Consider the following 22770-nt stretch of genomic DNA (forward strand, 5'->3'; position numbering starts at 1 on the left):
TTAAGAAAGTCCATATTCTCTTTCATTTAGTCTAATCATAGTCTGCCTTAGGAACAACCATAGGGCTTGTCTATACAGGGATACACAGGAAAATTAATCTGAATTAAATGAAGGTGTGAATTTAAAGTGGATTCTGATTGCCCCATCTCAAAACAGATATAATAGAATTGAAAAAGGTGCAGAGAAGGGCAATGAAAATGATTAGGAGTATGGAACAGCTTCCACATGAAGACTGATTAAAAAGACTGCGACTGTTCAGTTTAGAAAATATACAACTAAGGGTGGATATGACAGAGGTCTATAAACTCAAGAACAGTATGGAGAAGTAAATAGGAAAGTGGTGTTTGCCCCTTCACATATCACAAGAACTAATGGTCACCTGATTAAATTAACAGGCAGCAAGTTTAAAACCAACAAAAGGAATTACTCCTTCACACAACAATAGTCCACCTGTGGAACTTGTTGCCATGGGATGTCCTAAAGACCAAAAGTATAACTGTGTCAAAAAAGAATTAGATACATTCATGGAGGTTAGGTCCATCAAAAGGCTATTTTTGCTATTGCCAAGATGGTCAGGGATACAAACCCATGCTCTGGGTGTCCCTAAACCTCTAGCTACCAGCTGGGACTGAATGACAGGAAATGAATCCTCAAAATTGCCCTGTTCTGTTTGCTCCCTCTGAAGCATCTGGTACTGGCCACCGTCAGAGACTGGACTAGATCAACCATTGGTCGGACTCAATATGGCTGTTCTTATGTATCAAGAGTCTGTTAACAAAACCAATTTACAATGGATTCCTATCAAAACAATAATCTAAAAACATCACTGTTGAGCTAAACAGAAAAAAAGAGGTCTGATAGTTCAGCCATTACTCCTGTTCTCAGAGAAAGTAGTGTACACAAGAGACAAACTGCAATTCTGCTAAAAGTGTAGATTTCTTGAATGCAAAAAACACCAAACTACACAGTATGGTCAGAAAAATATAGGTGCAGAATGCCAGCTGGCTGATTTGCAAATATTATTCATTTTTACCACAATCACAGGCATGCTAGGTACCTCACAAAACATGGAGCAAAATGAGGGCTCTTCCCCAAGTCTTACATTTCAGAAAAGATTTTACAATCTAGAATGTAAGCTCATAAAGCAGATTCATACCCCTTACATCAGGTCTTGTGATGAATCCTCCTTGTTCCCTAAGGCCTAGTCTATGCTAGAAAAAGTTTGCCAGTACAGCTATCCCAGCAAATCCTCTTAGTGTAGACACAGCTTATACTGGCAAAGAATGCTTCTGTCAGCATAACTTACACCAGTTCCCCTAAAGAAGTAAATTACACTAGCAAAAGTACTTTATTGCTGGTATAACTGTGGGGGGCGGCCAGCCCCAGGCCTCTGCGGGGGGACGGAGGGGCTGCGCACAAGGTCTGTGAGGGGCAGGAGCAGGCTTGGGAGGCAGGGGGGAAATCGCTCCCCAGTACGAGCCGATGGAGTGGGTTGGGGCCGGGTTGCTCCATGTCCTGCCGCCCGGTGAGTGCAGGGCACACCGGACCCCTGCTGCAGTCCCCCGGAACGTAGCTCAGGGGGAGGGGTGGAGTAGGGGCAGAGGCGGAGCAGCGGTGGGAAGAGGTTGGGCGGAGTAGGGGTGGAGGCTATGGGAAAGGGGTGAAGTGGGCACGGGGCAAGAGCGGGTGCAGCTTTCCGGGCTGGCTCAGCCAGCCGGGGTATCAGGCTTGCCAGTGGAGCAGCACGCGATTTGGCAATCGCCCCAAATTTCCTGGTGCCCTATGCAACTGCATAGTTTGTGTATGGGTAAGGACGACCCTGCCCCTAATTGACATTACTATATCAGTAAAAGTTTTAAGTGTAGACTTAGTTACATAAGCAAATGCCCTCTGCTATATAAGTGTCTCAGAAATAAGAGCAAATGCATTTTGACAAAATAGAGTGAAAAGCTTTCAAGAGTTTTCTTAGGATCTTTGAAATTTACCAAAAGGGAATAGCACTACCTAAGTTCCCGAATCCTGTGAAGCTAATACTTAAATTACAATATCTTGGGAGGTTTCAGAGGAACAGCCGTGTTAGTCTGTATTTGCAAAAAGAAAAGGAGTACTTGTGGCACCTTAGAGACTAACCAATTTATTTGAGCATGAGCTTTCGTGAGCTACAGCTCACTTCATCAGATGTGAGCTGTAGCTCACGAAAGCTCATGCTCAAATAAATTGGTTAGTTGCTAAGGTGCCACAAGTACTCCTTTTCTTTTTGCAAATATCTTGGGAGTATCAAATCTTCTCTTGATCAAAATTCATTTGAGGAAAAATCAAGGTAAACAGATATCCTCTTTCTTATGGAATGTGGAGATTACCTGAAGAACAAAACTGTTGCCATCTGTATAGATGGCATCTCAAAATAGGAGAGAATGTGAATCTTTTGTAAGCAAAATACACTTGCCACTACAAACAAACAAAAAGTCTGTGAAAAGAGAAAAGCATGAATGCAATACTAAAAGATAAAGCAGTACACTGAACATGCATTTCACCAAGCAAACATAAGAAACCTCTAAAGTTTGGAGGCTATTTGAGAAGTTTATTGAGAAGTTCACATTAAGAAGGCCCTGTACACTGAATGCTGCTATCATGTGCAGTAGATGGTTGTGAGATGGAAGACGGATGGGACAGAGGTTTTGGAAAAATACAATTAAGCTCCACAGAAGGGTAGGAGGGGAGGGGATCTTGTCTTTTCTAAAGCTTAGTCCAGCAGTCTGGCTACAGAAAAATTTAGCATACCTGATCAGCAAAAGAACAAAACTTGCAAAAGAAGAGAAGAGATTGATATAGAAAGAAGGATGAAGATTGTGGTCAAAATACTTATTTGATGATTGGCTTTGCTAAAGGTGGTATCAAGGGAACTAAGAGCAGCCTGTTATTCAAAAAGAGCATGTTAAGCAGAAACCAGAACATTTTTCAAAAGTTTCTTCTCCCTCTCCCCATCAAAAAGCACTGCAAGACTCTTGAAGCAAAGCCACAAGATAAGTGAAAAGTATTACTATTATTTTAATTAAAATTTGATAAGATAAAATGGTTGAGAGCTGTCTCAACTATTCACACTGGGATGTTCTGTATCTCTAGCAGTGAAACTGTACACTAAATTTGCCATTTGTGACTGTCGTTTGGTAATTAAGGACCTGACCCAACTCCCACTGGCTTCAGTGAGAGCTGAATCAGACCCTAAGCCCCTATAAATGAATGGACAAGTTATTTCCAATGTAGGGGAGTGGAAAGGAAGGATCTAACCAGACACAGAGATCTTGTTCACACAACAGATTATTAAGTCTTAATATAACTTTATTGAAATTTGGAATACAATCTCTCCCATGGATCACATCTATTATTTCTATAGCCTGTTCTGGGGAATGATCGGGTCTGAAAGCTACAAAATGAATTCCTTTAAAGGGCAATCTTATTATACATTCTGATCAACTGGGGCCAGAAAAAAGAAATACACAATGGGAATCTGAGGTTTAAAGATGATTTAGCAATTAAAAAGTTAACATCCAGAACACTCTAATGCATTTATCTTATAACAATTTTATCTGGCAGGAAGAAAAGTCCAATAATTTACAGAGTATTCCTATCCTCTTTTCTGAAATATAAAGATGAATGCTTACTCTGTGTGAGAATGGGGAGACTGATTTTCCATTCAATTTCAAGCAATTCATTTTTCTCTGCTTTCCTTAAAAATATATGTATTTGACAAATAATATAAGCTTCATCACACTGCATAATGGAGAAACACTGTATGTATAGAAAAGCATATGCTATCTATTTCATTAAAATGTCCAGTTGCAATTTAGAATTAAATTATGTACCTCATGAGTTCTAGTCTCTTTAAGGACACAGGTTATACTGAACTGTGTGAACCCCAAAAGCCAAACTTCTCAATAAACAATGATCCACATTTTAACTTTACCATCTTAGATTTTCCTTTTCCAGTTCACAAAATCAAATGGAAGCAATACTATCCCAACCAAAATAGCAATTTGTAGCCTTTCAGTATTGGTGATCATTTCTAAGATTAGTTCTTTAATATTCTATTATGTGTTCATTCAAGAAAGAGCTGCAAAGAACATTTGATCTGAAAAATAAATGTTCCCTATGACACCATTGATCACATCCTTAATGTTACATACCTTCCTTACACATGAACATCAAAAGATGCAAGAGCAGCTAGAACACTAGTGACCCTTATAATTCCAAGATTAAACCTCAACTATGTTCACATTATTTCTTTGGAGAATCTTTCTCCACATCCATATAAGTTATTCTTTCTTTATATCACTAATGACAAGTTAGTAATGCACTTTTTGTAATATGTGGTGAGACAAAAAATACATGCTCTTTGTTTGGAAAATGTATTTAAAGCACAGATGAAGTTCAAAAAGTCTCTGGAAACCTGTTTTGTAACATTTTATCAGCACTATTGTATGTTGCTGATTACAAGTCATCCTTACCCAATGATAAGATTAACCATTTACCTTTTTAAAGATCATTTACATGGCTTATCAAAGTCGTCAGAGTTTCACACCGTCCAAACAAAAGGGAATTGCTTAGCCTGCAGGTAAAGGTGCTTGAAGCAACATTTTCACAAACTTTGGAGGGAATTGTGTTTTAATTAGTCATAGAATTTTGAAGTGAGTGTGACATTTTGGTCTCTGACTGCCATAGTGGGCTTCTTCTCTTCATTATACATCCTAAATAACTGTGATGCCGTGTACATATATTTCTCTCACCAAAAAAGAAACATACAAAGAAAATGTGCCAGTCCTACAGAGATGCAGAAAGGGGAAGGAGAGGAAACATTTAGTCTTTCCTCCTTCTCACAATCTTGTAATAATCCATCAGCAGCAGGACTATTTCCAACATCTTGAAGCCCGGAGCACCTCCAAACAGTTGCCTTTTGCTTAAGTTAACCCACTGTGGAAATGTTCCCCTCTTTACCCCATGAGGTGACTTCCCTCCACCATGACCACAAAATTAAATGTTCTCACATACAGAATGGGCAATACCCACTCCCAGATAAGTAACAGGTTTCAGATCCAATATCTCACAGTCCTTCAGAGCTAGATATGGGAACTTTATAACGGAAACTTTCCAATGGGATTCTAGATGTAGGATATCCTGACACAGAAGGCTTTAAATTCATAACACTTTTATCGATAGAAAAGTTATTTAGAGGCCATTTTTAGAGATACATGAAATTTATTCATTATATCTTTCCCTCCGAGGTCTCTGAAATTGGACTTTGGCTTTATAGTTAGAAGGTTACAAAAAAACAGTTTTTAAAAACTCTCTAAAACCTTTTGAAAATAGATTTTCTGTAAAATGTGTTATGACAGAGCAGGATATGTCTGAATCAAATTAGGAACTCTATCTATTCTATGTGAGAAGATATTGGACACTGACTGCACAAGTCTGCCCAAAGACAACCTACTGTGCTGCATCCCAGATTACTGCTTTGTCTGTAAAAGGTGTTTGACACCCTGTTGAAGGACTAACATTAAAAGCCATCAAGACCACAATCTTTGTCCAACAATTGTGATTGTCCCTCAATTACTGGTCTATCCTTTTGTAATACTGGGTTTTCTACAAATTGCCCCACAGGAGGAAAGAGGCAAACAAGACTGGTGTGTCTGTAGCTTCTCAGGTGGAGCCTGTGGCACAACAATAGAGCAGGGTCCTGGGGGAGGCCACCGTCACCACATGTAAGCAGGTCAAGCAGAAAAAGGAGAGTGCAGGAAGGGGGAGATCAGACTAGGAGAGGAGAGGATATGTCTCAGGACTTCCATCATTTTCAAAGACCTGTTAACTCTCAAGTACTTTAAGAGTAAAGTCACTGTGATTAAGAAAATCCTTTCCTAAGCCTGTGTTTCTGCCAAGTTGTCTCTGAAGGGGTTCAATTAGAAGCCCACACTGCCCAAAGCCTATGTACAGATCTGGCGGAGCACTTGTATGTGACTGAGGGAGGGGGGAGTTCAGGAGATCATAGACACTGATTTCAAGGTCAAACATAGCTGGACAGAGCACCCAACATCCCAAGGAAGGGTATCAGACAAGCGGGCTGAGCGTGTGCCCTAGGGTCTCAGAGCTAGAAACAGTGACTAAACTAGGCCAGGTGATCTAGTGATGGGGTTCACTCACAAAAGACTGATGTCTGTACAAGGAGCACTGTGAGAAGTTTTGACATATGTCTCATACACCTAATGCATGATAGCATGGTGAGATATATGGATTTGATTCACAGTCACCAGAAAAACTTGTATATTTCTTTGTCTTCACAATCCATGAATAATGAGACAATCTCAAACACATGGTGATAAAACCTTCATACCATACTATCCCATCAAGTCTTTTCTCTCTCATATTTATCTTTTAGACACAGGTTTCAGAGTAGCAGCCGTGTTAGTCTGTATTCACAAAAAGAAAAGGAGTACTTCATCCGATGAAGTGAGCTGTAGCTCACAAAAGCTTATGCTCAAATAAATTTGTTAGTCTCTAAGGTGCCACAAGTACTCCTTTTCTTTTAGATACAGTTCATCTGAATGTCTATGTTGCTTTAATATAGTTTTTTGTATTTAAGTAGTAGTATATTACGGATTTGATACCACTATTCTTGCACACCACATGCACACCAACACCACAATATTGTGTATATATTCACTAACAAAAAAGTTAGCATCATAGCCAAGACCACATTGTTTGCTGCAGTACAGCATTTTTTTAATTGTGGAGACGAACAAAGCTAAGCTTTCTGCACTTTTGGGGTATTATTCACAATAATTTCCATATACCTTAGTGATTATTCTGCTTATGTAAAAAATAAGAAATTAACTCATCACAACATTTTGAGACCACTTATTACTACACACTATAAGAAACTTTTTTCCTAAGACCTCTAAAAAAGTCTCTCTCTTAGAGCAAGAGTTATAGAAACTTAGTCATTAAAGCATATTACACAATCTCAGAAGTTTTCTGTGCAATTTACTGAAAATTCAGAGCACATTATTTCCTGTAACAAAGTTATATATAGTCTTGTAGAATGAAATCAAAATTTGCTCCCAATATTCATATAACACTTTCTGCTATCTTTCTGCTAGTAGCAGCCGTGTTAGTCTGTATCCGCAAAAAGAAAAGGAGGACGTGTGGCACCTTAGAGACTAACAAATTTATTTGAGTATAAGCTTTCATGAGCTACAGCTCACTTCATCGGATGCATTCAGTGGAAAATACAGTGGGGAGATTTATATATACAGAGAACATGAAACAATGGGTGTTACCATACACACTGTAACAAGAGTGAACACTTAAGGTGAGCTATTACCAGCAGGAGAGCGGGGTGGGGGGGGGGAACCATTTCTAGTGATAATCAAGGTGGGCCATTTCCAGCAGTTGACAAGAATGTCTGAGGAACAGTGGGGGGGAGGGGAATAAACATGGGGAAATAGTTTTACTTTGTGTAATGACACATCCACTCCCAGTCTTTATTCAAGCCTAAATTAATTGTATCCAGTTTTCAAATTAATTCCAATTCAGCAGTCTCTCATTGGAGTCTGATTTTGAAGGTTTTTTGTTGAAGAATTGCCACTTTTAGGTCTGTAATTGAGTGACCAAAGAGATTGAAGTGTTTTCCGACTGGTTTTTGAGTGTTATAATTATTGACGTCTAATTTGTATCCATTTATTCTTTTACGTAGAGACTGGTCCAGTTTGGCCAATGTACATGGCAGAGGGGCATTGCTGGCACATGATGGTATATATCACATTGGTAGATGTGCAGGTGAACAAGCATCTGATCATGTGGCTGATGTGATTAGGCACTATGATGATGTCCCCTGAACAGATATGTGGACACAGTTGGCAACGGGCTTTGTTGCAAGGATAGGTTCCTGGGTTAGTGGTTCTGGTATGTGGTTGCTGGTGAGTATTTGCTTCAGGTTGGGGGGCTGTCTGTAAGCAAGGACTGGCCTGTCTCCCAAGATCTGTGAGAGTGATGGGTCGTCCTTCAGGATAGGTTGTAGATCCTTGATGATGCGTTGGAGAGGTTTTAGTTGGGGGCTGAAGGTGATGGCTAGTGGCGTTCTGTTATTTTCTTTGTTGGGCCTGTCCTGTAGTAGGCAATTTCTGGGTACTCTTCTGGCTCTGTCAATCTGTTTCTTCACTTCAGCAGGTGAGTACTGTAGTTGTAAGAACACTTGATAGAGATCTTGTAGGTGTTTGTCTCTGTCTGAGGGGATGGAGAAAATGCAGTTGTATCGTAGAGCTTGGCTGTAGACAATGGATTGTGTGGTGTGGTCTGGATGAAAGCTGGTGATGAAACCAGTCGGAGAAAACCTCAGTCTCTTTGGTCACTCGATTACAGACCTAAAAGTTGCAATTCTTCAACAAAAAAACTTCAAAAACAGACTCCAACGAGAGACTCCTGAATTGGAATTAATTTGAAAATGGGATACAATTAATTTAGGCTTGAATAAAGACTGGGAGTGGATGGGTCATTACACAAAATAAAACTATTTCCCCATGTTTATTCCCCTCCCCCCCACTGTTCCTCAGACGTTCTTGTCAACTGCTGGAAATGGCCCACCTTGATCATCACTACAAAAGGTTTCCTCCCCTCCCCCCACCGCTCTCCTGCTGGTAATAGCTCACCTTAAGTGATCACTTTCATTACAGCGTGTATGGTAACACCCATTGTTTCATGTTCTCTGTGTATATAAATCTCCCCACTGTATTTTCCACTGAATGCATCCGATAAAGTGAGATGTAGCTCACAAAAGCTTATGCTCAAATAAATTTGTTAGTCTCTAAGATGCCACAAGTCCTCCTTTACTTTCTGCTTTGTATCTGAAGGGGTTCCTTAAACAAGCTGAATTTCCTCAGCAGATGTTACTCAGTGATCTAAAACACCAGAATCGGTTTCTTGCACATTATAAAATGAAAAGCAAGAAATGAAGGAAGGATCCTAAAGTATCAACAGCAACCTCTGAGTTGTTAGAAAGCATATTCAGAGAAGCAATGGTTTACTAACTTCTCATGAAATAAACAATGAAAATGTTAGCCACACATTAATGCAATTCTTGCACATGAACAATCTGATAATGTAACATTCTGTATCAAGCCAGTATTTTCATAAATTATGATGTAAACAGAATACTCGTCAATTCACCAAAAGATATCAAAGCTACCCTTTTATTACAAGCAATCCAAGCCTTGAGGCTAGGGCTATCAGAAAATATTTAGTTTCCAAGCCAACATTTTTCCTACTTGTTTTATTATGAAACTATAACACATTTTCAATAACGTTTAGCTTTGCTATACAGAACAGCAAATAATTTCCCAGAACCCTTTGGAAAACCTGACATGTTGAATGATTCTCTAGTCAACTTGTGTGTTATTAAGTTGAAAAAATGTATGTAAGATCATTTGATCATTGGAAGCACTGGAAAAGCATTGGGAGCTTCAGGACAGATGGACGAACTTCAGGTCATATAAAATACTACCAAAGCTATATTTGAAGAAAGATGTGAAAGTCCGTGAAAGCGCCCAGGGTAAGAGTACTTTGTGTTGCTAAGAAACACTGAAGATGAATGAAGTAAATTGTTTCAGTTTGTGGAGCCAACTCCAGCCATCTCTTGTTTATTAGTGCAATGTTTTCTTTTATTGGTTATTCATTTTAACAGCTACACAAATGATATACCCTCATTAAACTAGACTGAGACATGCATATATATATTAACACTTGAAAATAGCTAAGATAGAATCTACACTACATTCTGAGTAGAATATACTTGCCACACTTTCAAAATTCACATTATTGAACGCTCTATTTTAAAAAGTCCAAAGATGTAAAGAGCATGTATTTGAATGGACCTTAGTGAAGGATTCTGTAATATTAGAAAATTTCAAGAACAGAGGTATTATATCAGGAATATACTACTACTTAAATAAAAAACCTATATTGAAGCAACACAGATGTTCAGATGAACTGAAATAATGTTCCTCACACATTCTTGTCAACTGCTGGAAATGGCCCACCTTGATTATCACTACAAAAGGTCGTCTTCCCCTCCCCCTCCCCCCCCTCCCCCGGCTCTCCTGCTGGCAATAGCTCACCTTACCTGATCACTCTTGTTACAGTGTGTATGGTAACACCCATTGTTTCATGTTCTCTGTGTATATAAATCTCCCCACTGTTTTTTCCACTGCATGCATCGGACGAAGTGAGTTGTAGCTCACAAAAGCTTATGCTCAAATACATTTATTAGTCTCTAAGGTGCCACAAGTACTCCTTTTCTTTTTAAGGAAAGAAATTCTTTTTAAGCTTCCTTTCACCTTGAAGTTGGAGAAAAAGAAATTGAGATTCCATTAGTTTCTTTCAAAAATATGCAAGATTCTAGTTACTACAGTGATAGGTCCAGTATATATATTGATTGCCTTTCGAGTTTAGAATTTTATTTTATTAATCTATTTTCAGGCTGTTCATTAGTTTAGTATCTGAGCATATGTCCAAAGTTTCCTTAATAATACAGTTCTTCAAATAGATTATCAGCATACTTCCCCACTTCTGAGGTATGCATGCACCAGTGGCCACAAGTCCGAACCCACTAGAAAACAGTAACTGTTGGGGTCACATTCAAGTTCTACCACAGAACTAAACATTCTGTGTAAAGCACTCTAACCCTACTTCCATCCCTTTCCATTTACTCAGAATGTAATGAAGACTCCCAAACAGAGAGGCACATAGTAGTAGGAAACATACATCTATAATGACAATCTATTCAAAGAACTATAGTTATTAGTAAGCAACCTTTCTTCTTAAGGTAATGTATGTTACAGAAATATTTGTGGGAGAGAAACTAGCAGTAACAACTTTGATGAAGGTGGGCCTAGAAATTATCAATTAAAGCTTGCAAAACTGCTCTCTCTGGGCATCTGATCTAGCTGCTGAGTCAAAAAAGTAATTCTGCATAAAGACATGACTTGAACTCCAGGTAGGAGCCTTACATAAAGGCATTCCTCATACATACTGAGGAGGCTGCTTTGGATCTGGAGGAATGTGCTCTAAAATCTTTAGGTTGACAGCTGCAAGATTATAACAATTTGTAGGAAAACAGTTTAGACAAACTCTAAACAAAATGTTTTACCCCCAAATTTATTTTCAAACAATTTAGGAGACTTATTTAGTTCTCTCCAGTGCTCTTCCAATGGATGAACTATGTATTCATCTTCTATAATGAATGAAACTGGTGTCTTACGGAAAAAAACAGTACATGATCATGTAATTTAAGATTACATACATACATATGCTACCGGCAACCCCAATAAAATAATGGTAGTGTCACCTTACAGAATTTGATTCTTTTTAATCTACTTGTTCAATTTTATTGACTCTAGCATGGAACTTCCTCTTAGCTTCAGGAAATAGTGAGAAATGAACCCCTTCCTCTCTTAGTGCCAGAGGACTGCCTCTTCTATTGCTCTCAGTTGGAAAAGAAAGGTCACATTGTCTCTCAGCACTTTCTCATGAGAAGGATCCCTGAAGCAGGATGGTGATGAAGGGTTTGGAGAAGACACAGAGTGGAATTTGATGGAACAGCCTATTTGAATTATCTCTAGTAGCCACCTGTCCAAGGTAATTCCACTCTATGACACCTGACCAATTTTCCAAAAAGGAGAATAGCAAGGGGGAAAAATGCCACAATTGGCTGAAGTTATTAGGTGCCACACCAAACTAGCTGTCTCAAGACAATAATAAAAGGATCTCAAGTTGCCAATGAAGCTGTTTTCTGTTTCTGCTGCTTCTCTTTCTGCTTTAAGAAAAACTGCTTCTGATCAGATTTGTGGTATTCAGGAGCTCTCTAACAAGAAGCAGTATTCCTCTGGAATCTGTCTGTATTGGGTCAGTTTCCCTCTATCCAAAGAATGAGCCAGCCCTAACTCTGAGGTGAAGAAAATAGTCTCCTCAAATGGAAAATTATTGAACTTAGTCCTTATGCTGTTTATCAGAATAATCTTGTGTTTTCAGAGCCCACATTCACTAATAGAGCCAAGAAACACAGGTTTCCTACGAACAGGGAGAGCCCTGCAACCTGTCCCTTTGATTTAGACATCCAAAAAGATGTCGCTATCTTAATAAAGAGCAAAAAGAAAAGGAGTACTTGTGGCACCTTAGAGACTAACCAATTTATTTGAGCATGAGCTTTCGTGAGCTACAGCTCACTTCATCAGATGCATACCGTGGAAACTGCAGCAGACTTTATATATACACAGAGAATATGAAACAATACCTCCTCCCACCCCACTGTCCTGCTGGTAATAGCTTATCTAAAGTGATCAACAGGTGGGCCATTTCCAGCACAAATCCTTTTCATTTGTGCTGGAAATGGCCCACCTGTTGATCACTTTAGATAAGCTATTACCAGCAGGACAGTGGGGTGGGAGGAGGTATTGTTTCATATTCTCTGTGTATATATAAAGTCTGCTGCAGTTTCCACGGTATGCATCTGATGAAGTGAGCTGTAGCTCACGAAAGCTCATGCTCAAATAAATTGGTTAGTCTCTAAGGTGCCACAAGTACTCCTTTTCTTTTTGCGAATACAGACTAACACGGCTGTTCCTCTGAAACCTGTCATTAATAAAGAGCGTGTCTCTACAGACATCTTCAGGGAATAATTCAAGGGAGGAGTTCCCTAGATCTGAAAGCCCTGGATCTAACCTTAAATTCTATTCCTGGAAGAAATGAGATCAACTGTAAGGACCCAAGATATGAAGGGTGAGAAACCCTACAGAGCTGCATAGAGGAAGTAGAAGATTATGAGGGTCTATCTTCTGATAATCCCTCATAAATATGCATTGTAAATCAAGGCTGTATCAAACCCCTTCATGAAACTGACTCAGTACCCAGATCTGACAAGGTAGTCAATACAGACAAAATTTTATGTTCAGCATCTCATGAGGAACTGAGATACTTGACAATAAGCTATCACCTGCAACTGTTTCTAAAAATTTTGAGACTTTCTCTGCAAATGATGCAACCTTGGATCTGTTCCTACTGTGCTTCTTTGTATCTTAATGCAACAGGAAGAATGCTCAGATTCACAGCACTTTTCTCTTATTATGTGCCACAGCCCCTGGTTCCTTCAATAGTCTGCAACTATTATCTCCTTGGCTTCTTTGAGGGAACCTTCAGAAATCACATCAGATCCAAACTGCTTCCTTTACTCCTTTTGTGCTTTTAAAGCACTCTGCCAAGACTACTCTAAAGTGGAAGCAGTCTGATTGGGCTGTGAGTGATTCGCCCTCTCTATCCTGAAAAAAAAGGAAGTGACTTTCCTGCTCCTTGCAGGCCCAAATGGGCCATTGATATATGTCTTTTTCTAAACAGCAAAGGCAGTGGAAAAGATGGTCAGAAAATAATTCATCACAATCACATGAAGCATTTAAACTCCAAGCACACAAATCGTCTACTGGGGAACTGACGTCAAGTTACAGGAAAGGTAACAGGAAATGATCAATCTGAACCTAGAAAGCAAATCAAAATGTTCAAATTAGACGACTATGTAGAGCCTAATTCTAACTAGAAATATTTAATACTAAACAAATTGTTATTAACAGCAGCAAATAATCCTTAATATAAGAAATAGTAAATAAAATATATAGTACAGAGAAATAAGGAGAAAGGAATTGAGATTTCTGAACTTACTGTCACAGGAAAGGAAATGAGGTAGAGTCAGGGCTAGGGCTCCTTATATAATTTCACATGGAATAATTAGCTCTTCACCAGTGGTTACTGCTTTCCAGAGGTTCTGACTCATTGAGAAGATTGTGCACACATCGTACAAGTGCATTTCTCTCTTCTCTACTGACAATCTACTCCCAGGAGAACATAATAAGAATGACAATATTTTGCTACAGAATTAAATGTACAATATGAACGGCACTGTGATTACTGTGATATCAGTGCTACAGTGAAACCACCACGGCTGGGTAATGACTTTCTAAAAGCATACTGCATGGTTAAACTTTTTTAAAAGTCATACATTATAAAAACAGGATGCATGGTGGCTAGCTCCATGTTCCAACGAGATTCCATGATAGTTGTAAAAAGAAAAGGAGTACTTATGGCACCTTAGAGACTAACAAATGTATTTGAGCATAAGCTTTCGTGAGCTACAGCTCACTTCATCGGATGCATTCAGTGGAAAATACAGTGTGGAGATTTATATACATAGAGAACATGAAACAATGGGTGTTACCATACACACTGTAACGAGAGTGATCACTTAAGGTGAGCTATTACCAGCAGGAGAGCGGGGTGGGGGGAACCTTTTGTAGTGATAATCAAGGTGGGCCATTTCCAGCAGTTGACAAGAACTTCTGAGGAACAGTGGGGGGTGGGGGGAATAAACATGGGGAAATAGTTTTACTTTGTGTAATGACCCATCCACTCCCAGTCTTCATTCAAGCCTAAGTTAATTGTATCCAGTTTTCAAATTAATTCCAATTCAGCAGTCTCTCATTGGAGTCTCTTTTTGAAGTTTTTTTGTTGAAGAATTGCAACTTTTAGGTCTGTAATCGAGTGACCAAAGAGATTGAAGTGTTCTCCGACTGGTTTTTGAATGTTATAATTCCTGACATCTGATTTGTGTCCATTTATTCTTTTACCTAGAGACTGTCCAGTTTGACCTGCACATCTACCAATGTGATATATCCCATCATGTGCCAGCAATGCCCCTCTGCCTTGTACATTGGTCAAACTGGACAGACCGAAAAGTTGCAATTCTTCAACAAAAAAACTTCAAAAAGTTTTCACTAGTGGATGTGAACATGCCTTTGCACTCTAGCTCATAGTGGACAGTTTTCCTAGAAAATTACCAATACCATAATTGCTATTAGCACTTTTACTGTCAGCCCCAGAGGGTCCAAGTAGTTATAACAGTTTATGGCACCAAAATCCCTAGAAGTAGTCCCAGGACAAAACTAGAATATAATGCTACAGGTGACGTATGAACAGTTAAATCTTCAGTGTTATTAATCTATAACTCTGTGTGTATGTGCATGTGTGAGAGAACGAGAGAAAGATTTAAAATCTTAAAACATCCAAATCCTTTATTTCTCACGCTTATCATTAACACAGTGATATGTCCACCCTTACTTACTTGCTTGAGGTTAGTTTAATAAATTACAAGGATAGCATTAAATCTTGAAGCATCTGTAATACTGGTGAGAAGACTTTGGATAATCATACTTCCCATCTATCAGTAATATTATTATGGTAGTAGCCTTATTTTAAAAAATAAGAGCCCCACAGCTGATCATAGAATCATAGAATATAAGGGTTGGAAGGGACCCCAGAAGGTCATCTAGTCCAACCCCCTGCTCGAAGCAGAACCAATTCCCAGTTAAATCATCCCAGCCAGGGCTTTGTCAAGCCTGACCTTAAAAACCTCTAAGGAAGGAGATTCTACCACCTCCCTAGGTAACGCATTCCAGTGTTTCACCACCCTCTTAGTGAAAAAGTTTTTCCTAATATCCAATCTAAACCTCCCCCACTGCAGCTTGAGACCATTACTCCTCGTTCTGTCATCTGATACCATTGAGAACAGTCTAGAGCCATCCTCTTTGGAACCCCCTTTCAGGTAGTTGAAAGCAGCTATCAAATCCCCCCTCATTCTTCTCTTCTGCAGGCTAAACAATCCCAGCTCCCTCAGCCTCTCCTCATAACTCATGTGTTCCAGACCCCTAATCATTTTCGTTGCCCTTCGCTGGACTCTCTCCAATTTATCCACATCCTTCTTGAAGTGTGGGGCCCAAAACTGGACACAGTACTCCAGATGAGGCCTCACCAATGTCGAATAGAGGGGAACGATCACATCCCTCGATCTGCTCGCTATGCCCTTACTTATACATCCCAAAATGCCATTGGCCTTCTTGGCAACTAGGGCACACTGCTGACTCATATCCAGCTTCTCGTCCACTGTCACCCCGCTGATTGTGCTCCTCTTATCTTAATCCTGTGGATTACTGTTTTGGGGGGCACAAACTAACACAAATAGGTACTAACCTCATTCATTTATTCTAAATACTGTATTTCTTTGATAAATTACACTTTCATATTCCTCCATCCCTCATCTGAACACCACATAATTACTCATATCCCAAATCTGTTGCATTGGCCATATTTTAAGTATAGGGAAGCCTGTTTATTGTCATTTGTAAATAGATAAGAACTTTGATTTCCTGCTTGTAGGAAACACTGACGGTCAACTAAAAACGTGTGTGTGTGTGTGTGTGTGTATATTTGGGATAATAGATAGTTTGGAGATGTGGTTTTCAGATTTGCAGAAATCCATATAAATCTGTTTGAAGCTTCACACATTTATTTTTACTTTCACATCTGATGTGCAGCAATATGGATAGCTAAGGTGTACATTTAAGACACATACTTTGAGATATATCTATTCAGAAGTCACATTAACACTGGGATATGTGTTCTTATAGCAGTAAAGCTGTGCATTATCACTGTTAACTGCACTGCCTACTGATGCCTTAGGTGGGGGAGGTTCTCAAGAGCCTGCTGTTAAAAATTCTGCCACCAAAGATTAGCATGATTTTGCTGTCCCTTACAGATTTGGTACACAGGATTTATCACACTCAAATGAGGGAATTTTTACTGTTGCTTCTTGTTAAAATACTGGTAGCATGTCACTGGCACTGCCAAGATTCTTAGAATCATATATAATGAGAATTATTTATAGTTCGTTCTCCCCCATCCCCGTGTTTGACTGTTTTTGAAATTAGATATACTGTACAGCCAATCTAACAAGGACCAGACACCCACACTTTTGAGGTCTTGTAATTTTCGGACTTATTTTGTTATTGCTTTCATATTACATTGTTTCATAGGCAACATTACTATTATTACTACTATGGAAACATCCAAAGGGCCCAATCAAGATTAAGGCCCCATTATTCCTATTGTTAGCAATAATATTTAATATTAGAATAGATTCTCAGTGTATTTATTTTAATATTGCACATAACTAAGCATATCTAAATTCTGCCCACATCAACAAAAATGCCCACGTAAGACAGATATGTTCCTTCTGAGCACTGTATGCAATTTATGCTCTGACTTATGCAGGAACAGTATGTGAAATTCATAGTTATGTTTTTCTTTAATTTATTTATTCATTTATTTGTATGTGCAGTTTCAAAAAGTTCCCCATAACTAAGTAACATGAAAGTATTCCAAAGTTCATAAAGAAAAATAAAACCTTAGAATCTGAATTATCCAGACTACTTGGGCAACACCAAATATGCTTAGCTAATCTTTAGTCAATAGACAAGGAGTCAGTCTGGCAAATCATTAGCAAGAGAGATTCTAACAATTGGGATTCTATCATATATAAGGTTATATTCATCTTTCTACACACTGTTGGGATATAAATCTAAAATCAAATTGTAGATTTGAATTTTTCCTTATTTTACTTTATCAAAACTGACTTCTGACACTGAGATTACACAAACTCATACACATAATATAATGTAATCTCCAACATCAAAGCATTTTTACAAAGTCTAGGCTTCTAAGAAAAATGTACATTAAAAGGGAGGGGGAAATGATGAGAATACGTTCCACTTCAAGTCTTGAAAGCTCTAATTAAAATTCAATATTGCACTTTGTATGTGGGGTCTTACATGAAAGTCCTGTCATGGTTAAGGCTTAAGGTTAAGAGTCCAATAAAACAGTTCTATTGAATTATACCAACCCATTGTTATACACAATACTGCAATCTGCTGCTCATCTTTACCTAACCACTGGGCTAAATTTTAAACCAACTTAATGTATGGCTAGCACCTAAGAACTAGAGCAGAAAAAAAATCCAAAATAAAATCAGCATCCATTATAATGGACTTGTTCCTGCATCCAAACTCTTCCTTCCTCCTCGTAAAAATTTTACATATTTGCATTCATTTCCTCTAGTTTACTATTCTCATCATCACATAGTCATGTGTTAAAAGATCTGGTTAGACTACTAAACGTATTTATGTCAGAAAAACTCCCTTTAATTTGGGATTAATTTTAAAAGTTTTTCTTGAAGCATCCTATTATTATGAAATATTTTCTGATGCTACAGTTTTAATTTAAAATCACATCTTAAAATGTATTTACTTTTTTAAATTGAATTCTCCTTTCATTTTTCTTTTGTTTTAAAACAATTCCACATACTTTTGCAGGGGTTTCAACTTTAGTGGGATTTTTGTTTGATTGGTGTGGGGGTTTTCCTTGTCCATAGTGTAATTATTTTAAAAACTTAGTATTTTATTAATTGTATTACAGTAGCATCTCAAGATTGGAGCTCAATTTTGCACTGCACTTCATTAACACAGAGAGACAGACCCTGCCCCAGAGCGCTTACAGTCTTTTTTTATTAAAAGCTATTAAAAAAAAAAAAACAATAATTTCATATGCTCATTGTGATACTGAACTAGGCTCCTTGAGGCCTGCATCAGACTACTGAGGAAGCTGTGTATGTTCTGAGCGCCAGCAATAGCTTCCTCTATATCCCTGTGCCTGTGAGATGAACTGTATGTGAATGCTGGAAAACCAAGTTAGGCAGCTAAGCATATAACACGATCAGCACACCAATTCCCCTTATGTCAGACTGCTGAACTTTTTCCATGAGTACCCTGACCAAGTGGCACAGTAATGCTGTGCTCCTGAAGAGGGTGCAATGCACACACCCCACCCTCAAGAGTTACAGCAGCTCCCCCAGTTCCCCCCACAATGGAGCCTTTTGAATTGTGTGTAGCTGATCAGCCTCCTTTGAGAGCACTGGGTTTCTTTCACTCCACTTTTGACCTGGGCCCTGTAAATAGTGGAGGTGCTGCTTAGAAATCATTATAAAAGCCTCAGACCCTGCCTCCCCACAAGGGCTCCCCATATCTGCGAGCAGCACATGGCAAATGGGAGACCCATACCCAGGTCCTGCTAAACAGCAGCAGCTCCCCAGTCTGAGGCCCCTCGTAAGCCGCAGCTCTGAGAGGCTTCCTGTGTGGGGCTGGGGAGCCTGCACCCCCTGACCGCCAGGAGCAGAGTCGCCCGTTAGCTGTGGGTGCTGGCCGCCCCTTAGGGGCTGCGGGGGAGGCTGCAACCCCACGTCCCCAGCAGCCACCGGGGGGAACAGGGGCCATGTTGGGGGCTGCCCCCTGGATCAGCAGTAGCGACTCCCCCTGCCTAGAGGCCGCTGTCAGCGCTCAGGGGCCACTTTCGGGGCAGCTGGGGCGGCTGCACCTCCAGATCAGCAGCCCCCCTGCGAGCGGCATGTGCTGGGGGGCCACGTTAGACGCCGCACACAGTCCCGGGCCAGCAGCTACCGCTCTCCGCCTCCCCGTCAGGAGAGCAGCCCTGCCTGGGCCCGGCCCCCTCCGCCCCAGCCGCTGCCTGCCCCCGTTCTCCTTCCGGCCGCCGCGGCCTCTCCGCGCTGACCCCTTCCCTCCCGGGCTCGCTCTCATCACGCGGCCCCACTCCTCACCAGCCCCCCCGCCCCCGAGGGAACTCACCTCCTCCTCAATCCCGCCTGGAGGCCGGCGGCGGCACCGACGTGCTAGCGTCCCTGCCCCGCCCTCCCCTCCGCGCGCGGGAGGCTCGGCTTCCCCCGCCCGCCGGGCCCCTTCCCTGCCTGCCTGCCTGCCTGCCTTTGCCCGTCGCGCGGAGCCGCTGCCCCCTTCCCCGCCGCCGCTTTTGCATGAGGGAGACGTTTCTGAATTTCTCACGGACACACCCCGGCAGAAGGCTGCCTGCCTCCCTCGAAAACCTGCCCCCTGCACTTCCCCCCTGAGCAGGCACAGCCGCCCCAACCCGGGCTCCTGCACGGTTGCCCTCCGTCCTTAGAGGCGTCGGGCCCTCATGTTACACCCCAGCCCCTAAAATCATAGCTCACCTGTCCAGGGTTGGCGTGCCCTCCTCCCTAAGGATCCAGAGCACTTCACACACAATACACACGGGGGGCAAATTCAGCCCTAGGGGAAACAATTGCACCTCCACTGAGCTTCTGGGGACTCAGGCCAACTGTGCCAGGGTTCAGTTTGGCTGCTAAGCTACCTCTGGCATTAAGGTGACCAACAGTGCCACATTTAAAGGACACCTTTGAGTGGGAGCCTAGCGTCCCAGGTCGCCTATGAATGTTGAACACATTTATTCCTGACTTTAGCAAAGGATTGTAGGCTGTGACACTGCATGTGTGATTTAGTACTCTGTGATTTGTGTGCCACAAAATTAGGTACTGACTGAGACTTCTTGGCCCCCTATTTTTCATACATCTGGCCTTTTATTTTTTTGAAAAGTAGGCGGTCAGCCGAGCTGCAGTGCATCCATTCCTTCCAGGCCTGCCAGGATTTCCGCTAGAAGTGGAAATATGCCCCCTCGGGGACTTTTCTACCTCTCTTTGCCAAGTAATCTGCCAGCTCCTCCCCTCGGCCCCTACCTGTTTAGTTTGTTCATCTCCATGCTTTGAAAGCACAGTCCCTCCAAAGTACACAGACTTTGCAGCAGATCCACAGACAAAGGGAATGTTACCAGACTTCTAAGTCACTGTGTATGGCAGTGGTTCTCAAACTTTTTGTATTGGCAACCCCTTTCACACAGCAAGCCTCTGAGTGTGATCCCCTCTTATAAATAGGGCCCTGCCAAATTCACAATGCATGTTGGTCAATTTTACGGTCATAGGATTTTAAAAATCATAAATTTCATTATTTCAGCTATTTAAATCTGAAATTTCATGGTGTTGTAATTGTCAGGGTTTTGACCCAAAAAGGAGTTGTGGGGGGTTGCAAGGTTATGGGGGCGGGGGGGGGGGGGGGGGTTGCGGTACTGCTACCTCTTACTTCTGCGCTGCTGGAGCAGCACTGTCTTCAAAACTGAGCAGCTGGAGAGCGGCGGCTGCAGGTGGGGATCCCAGCTCTGAAGGCAGCGCAGAAGTAAGGGTGGTAATATCGCAACCCCCCTAAAATAACTTTGTGACTCCCCTACAACTCCCTTTTAGGTCAGGACCCCCAATTAGAGAAACGCTGGTTTCCCCCATTAAATCTGTATAGTATAGGGTAAAAGCACACAAAAGATGAGATTTCATGGTCTGTGACGTGTTTTTCAACCTTGCAATCCCCAGTTTGAGAACCCCTGGTGTATGGCATCTGCAAAACAGACTAGAACAAAGTGGTACTAGTGAGGAAAAACAAAGGGAAGACACACTTGGGGAGATTTGGTGGTGATGGTGGTGGTTCGAAAGAAACAGAGGCACCAAAAGGAATTTGGTAAAATGGGGCAGAGGAAGGAGAAAGTAATAGATGGAAGAACTAGAGAGAGGGGAGAGAAAGAAAGGAGAGAGGGAAGAGTTCCAAACCAAGCAGAACAAGGAAAGGGGTAAAGAGCAGTTCTTAATTTGTAATGAAAGAGTTGCTGGGGCTCATTTTTTTTACTTTCATAACTGAGGCAGCAAGCCAAGAGGTGCTGTGGCTATGAACTGCCAAACCTAGAGGTGCCGAGGCTGAGTCCTGGCAAGCCCTGGCACAAATTAAGCACTGGTAAAGAAGCTACATAAGGCTGTACACGAGAGAAGGGAATGGAGGGAAGGTGGTCAGAAGCAGCATGTGCAAGAAAGCAAATAGGAAAGACAAAAATATAAAGAGGGAGATGGTGTGGGAGAAGCAAAGTGTGAGAGAGAAAATCATGAGTATTATTTTCAAGTATATTTGGAGGAGTGGGGATTATGTTCTTATCTCTGGACAATCAAACCTCTCCAGATATTGTAACTTTTAGGAGATATCAGGCACACATTACAGACTGAGCAGGAAAAGACTTCAGTGGAGTATTTTGTAAGTTCTGTGCTCCAGCCTCAGTAACTTACAAATATTGCAGGCAAAGGTTTTCATAGAAGTAATATTTATAACCCTGACTCAATCTTAGCACAGTTTTTGTCTTGGAGTATAGCTAGACAAGTATGTAGAAATAGAATTAACTAGTTTTTGAAAAGGAGGCTCATGATCAGTAAAATTTCATGGACCCAATTCTGTTTCCCTGCTGATGCAGGCAAAATTCCCAAGGAATTTAACTGTTTAAGGACTGCGGGACTCCTTTGGAATTACATTTTCTCCCTGCATTTGTAATTTTATGGTTAGGAAACAGAGATGAACAAACTAGTTTGCATAAGAACTCACCCAACCTTCACTCAAGCCAAAACTGAATATTTTCTTAAGTTCAAAAAAGCTTAGCTAATTTGTTTTCAAATTGTTTCTCATTGTTATGTGCTTCTGCACTTCCTGATACCATCCAGCAGTGGAAGTGCCAAAATATCACAAGACAGGCAGTTCGTGCTATTTTTTTAACCTAAGTGGAAGCAGGAAATACTGAAAATCTTATGAGAATAATAATACTAAACATTTGTATTATATAACATTTGACAAAATTCGACCTGATCTTGTAGACTTTCCTCATGTCAGGTGTCCCATTGGGACTCACACTGAGTAAAAATTGCAGGAAGTATCAGTTCCATTACATTTTTTTCCTCGCCACACGTTGGAAAATAGGCAAATAAGATTGTTTATCCCCAATTTATGAGTGGAGAAACTGAGATGGAGAAATAAAAGCCAAAATCTTTAAACGTGTCCACCAGTTTTTGAGCGGCCAATCTGAGATGTCATGGGTCTGATTTTCAGAGGTGCT

At 40.7% G+C, this 22770-nt stretch overlaps 1 protein-coding gene across 11 annotated transcripts in view; it reads right to left on the reverse strand.

The window, feature by feature from the left end:
* The window catches only part of QTMAN (queuosine-tRNA mannosyltransferase), a 364313-nt gene extending 344612 nt beyond the window's left edge, over positions 1–19701 (reverse strand). For 4 of the 11 annotated variants that reach the window (XM_048868629.2, XM_048868633.2, XM_048868634.2 and 1 more), the window contains exon 1: positions 19614–19694. The gene's annotated coding sequence lies outside the window, so the exon portion shown is untranslated. Of the gene's footprint in view, positions 1–10165; positions 10396–19613 lie in introns of those variants that run through there. The other 7 variants (XR_012664354.1, XR_012664353.1, XM_048868636.2 and 4 more) reach the window with 4 other exon arrangements.
* Between the last annotated feature and the right edge of the window lie 3069 nt (positions 19702–22770).

The sequence above is a fragment of the Caretta caretta genome, chromosome 11, assembly GCF_965140235.1.
Source record: "Caretta caretta isolate rCarCar2 chromosome 11, rCarCar1.hap1, whole genome shotgun sequence".
In the NCBI taxonomy this organism is placed as follows: domain Eukaryota; kingdom Metazoa; phylum Chordata; order Testudines; family Cheloniidae; genus Caretta; species Caretta caretta.